Below are 3894 nucleotides of genomic sequence, written 5' to 3'. Positions count from 1 at the left end.
GTGCTGCTGGCCATGAAGCGGGGAGGAAGGTTGGCCTCCTTCCACCTGCTGGCAACACTCCCCTTGCCAGAGGCAGGAACAGAGCTGTCCCTGGCCAGGACTGCAGCCCTGGAGCCTCCCTTGGGCACCACTGCTCCTCCACCCCAAGCCTGTTTCCAGCTTCTCCGTGAAGCTGAGGCCAACGCTCACAGGCCAATAAAGGGCTAGGCCTGCTGTGGGCCGGCACAGCACTCCTCTCTAGAGGGCTGGGGTGAAGGACACCAGTCTGATTGCAGGGATTCTGTAGCAGGTTCCTTTTGAGTTTGTTTAGATGACTAGATGTCAGGATCGTTAACCCTATGCCATAGGCCACAGAAATTGCTAAAGGAACCCGCTGACAAGCCAGTCTTTGAGAATGACCTGTTGAATCGTTTTATGGACTGGAAATAGTAGTGTTTCCCAGAGAAAGGAAGTGTGCAGCACACTTGATCAAGAGGATCGCAGTAGGCCCTGGAAGCAGAGACCGTATGACCCAAGGGAGCAATTCCACTCTGGCTCCCAGTCTCTGCTTGTAAATACCACGGGGTCCGGATGTCAAGACTCTCGGCATCTCTGCTTCAAATGATTTGCCATGATTGCATTTGAAGTTCAGAGCAGTTGTTCATGGCTTATTGTCAAAAAATCAAAAAATAAATTTTTATCATTTTAGATGAACTTGGTGGTCTTTGAAGTTGTCTTGTTTCTAAAAAAGGTGATAAAGCAATCTTGTAATATTTCACTTTCCAAAACTAAGTCTCTTGAATACTTAAAGCATCAAAAAGATCTACCGTTCTCTTTTCCCACACCTAATTAATTCCTCCAGAAGTACTGTGGTAAGCTGCACCCTGCCAACATTTGGCTTCACAGTGTGATTTTGTGAAAGCAATTTCATTCTGAACGACAAACGAGACCAAGGGCCTGATTCTGAATCATGAACTCTGACATGTTTACAGCTGGGATCAGCAGAATAGATATCAAAGATAAACCATGGGCCGTCCCTTGATGGTACGACCACTGATGCCCGCCTGCACAGTGGAATCTTCAGAGGTATAATTTTGACCAAGTTCAGAAGCATGACAATTGGAAAATGTCTCCTTAGCTTTTTTGCTTGATTGTTTCTATTTTTTTCCTCCCTGAGTGAAAAGTAACCTCAAGAGTCATTGCAGATTAATGTAATTTGACAGCAGAGGGGATGAGTGTGGAATGAGAACATCTGGAAGAAGAAGAGTTATTTTTTTGGGCTAAAACAATACATCTATGAAAGAGAGTCTGGGATTCCGGCACAAACTATTTTTCTCTAAAGCTAGCAGAAATATAGGACTGAGCGTGGAAAGCAGAACAGTGGGAAGAAGAATCAGAAAAGCCTCTGTTATTGGAAGGAAGTTTGTTCTATGGCCATTTTGTTTCTTGAGAGATCAAAATTTCCATCTCCAAATATGAGAGAAGACCTTAGTCTTGAGAATGTCTTTGAAGCTACATTTCGTTCTAAAGCTTCTCTCATACATGCTGTTAATGTTCATCAAGCTGAAGTGAGAACCATCTGTAGGGTGTCACAGGGGGTTGGCAGTGTTGCATTTTGTTGAGATTGTGTTCTGCCCTCTCTGAATGTATCTTATCAAATTTATTTTACCACGAGGCAACCGGAATTTCAAATACTATCTGAGAAATAAATTCTGGAGGCTGTAGTATCATTTTGCTAAGTAAATTAACGTGAAATGTTGGTGCTCTGACTGTCTCCGTGCATTTTTTGCTTGTTTTGAACTGAACTATCAGGGTTACTTGTTTCTTCCTGTCCTTGTTTTGATTCTTAGAATGCTTTTCTTAGCTTTGTCCTTGTTTTGTTTTGCTCTTGATTGTGATTTTTTTGGGCTTCATTAAGAGCAATCATTGTACTATGCTCTCTTGTTTTTGAAGGCATTTCTGCTTTTTTTTTTTTCTTTCTTTCTTTCTTTTTTCTTTTTTTCCTTTCTTAATGAAAGATGCTGTCCAGAAAGAAGCTGTTGATTTGTACAGTTCCTTTGCTGGAAGCAACAGTGAATCTCAGTCTGACCTAAGCGTTTTGTCAGACGTGCTTAAAGAGTCAGAAAGGTCTAGGTTCAATTTCTACTGATTTCATTAGAAACTTAAAACAGCTTCAGCCCGGGCTCCATCTCAGACATTAAACTGCTGGAGTGCTTCATGGAGAACAGCTTTCACACAGGGATGAAGTTTCAAACAAAGGCCTTAAGGAAGATGTAAGGAAAGTAAAGTTACAGTCTCATCTTGCAAAAGCAGCTGACAGTGTTAAAGGTGGGAGGGATTAGTGTTCTTGAAGAAATGCTGTTAAAAGTCCTCTAGTTCCTCCCACTGAGAATGACTGATGTGGCTGAAGCCACAACCCTTATTCCCTGACTGTGCTCCCCCAGATGCTCATTGCTCAGCTCCTGTTCAGCTCAGTATTTTGTTCTGAAACTTCTTGCTATGCCTGCCACCTTTTGGTGCTCCTCTTGCTTCCTCTGGCCACTGTTTGGCTGTTTCTTGTCCCTGCTTTACCATTGCCATTTCCACTTAGCTGAACAGCATTGGAAGATTTCTACTCCTTGGAGAGACAGCTTTGTCAGGTGTGGGGCAGACCCTGCAGTCCATACCTCTTTGCTTTAAAAACCCAAATCCAGGTTTGACAGCAGGCCTTTTGAACGGGGTTAATCTCAGGCGCCTTAATCTGTCTCTTACAGAGACTCTTATGTTTGAGCTAATTTTGCTTGATTCTCTCTGTAATCAAAGGAGAAGTAAATATTTTTAGAGCACGATTCATCTAATTTTGATAGTGATTCTCAAAGTAGGTCAGGCAAGCTTCACCAGCCGTGTTTGTCAGGAGATGAGATTCCCAAAGTGACTGTCTGAGATGTGAGCAATTTTGTTGTGTACGTCTAAGCTTAGATGAGAAACGAATCAGGAGAGTATTAGAGTGCATTGTGTGTGAATAAGCCGTTCTTCCAACAGTGGAAGAGGGCTATTGAATAGAATGAAGATTTTTGCCTCGATAGATCTTCTGTTGCATCCAATATGGACATCCACATGTTCCAGAGGAAATTTAACTTTTATGCCTAAAATGACATTTGTAGCTGGCATTTAGAAAAACAGTCGCAGTAATTTAAACTGAAAGGTCAGAGCACAAGCTGTGATTTGCAGTGTGAGTATAATCCTGGGTGTCACACAAGCCGTCCACTTCTTTTTTCTTTCTGTTGTTTTTCTTCCCTAGTTTTAGGCTTTCATTTTACTGCAACAGCTGTATCGCTGCTTGGCGTTACTTCTGTCTCTGCGCAACGGAGCTGGATAGTCAATAGTCTTATATAAAAATACAGTTATTATATTATTTTGGTCCTTAATGCATTTTTTAAAATAAGTGGCCCATAATAAATAAACTCGATGGCATGGAGTGCACCCTCAGCAAATTTGCAGATGACACCAAAGTGAGCGGTGCAGTTGATACACTGGAAGGAAGGGAAGACATCCAGAGGGACCTGGACAGGCTGGAGAAGTGGGCCCATGAAAACCTAATGAGGTTCAACAAGGGCAACCGCGAGGTGCTGCACTTGGGTTGGGGCAATGCCAGGTGTTTATACAGACTGGGGGAAGATCTCCTGGAGAGCAGCCCTGCAGAGAAGGACTTGGCCCCCTCTACTCGGCCTCTACCCAGCTGCCCAGAGCCACATCCAGCCTGGCCTTGAAGGCCTCCAGGGATGGGGCATCCACAGCCTCCTTGGGCAACCTGTTCAATTGCGGTACCACAGTCTGTGTGAAAAACTTCCTCCTAAAATCTAACTTAAACGTCCCCTGTCTCAGTTTAAAATTATTCCCCCTTGTCCTATCTCGATCCACCCTCGTCAACAGCTG

The sequence above is a fragment of the Lagopus leucura genome, unplaced genomic scaffold, assembly GCF_019238085.1.
Source record: "Lagopus leucura isolate 7727_CA_CO unplaced genomic scaffold, USGS_WTPT01 34838-0_obj-0_obj, whole genome shotgun sequence".
NCBI lineage: Eukaryota > Metazoa > Chordata > Aves > Galliformes > Phasianidae > Lagopus > Lagopus leucura.
This window is presented reverse-complemented; position numbering follows the sequence as displayed.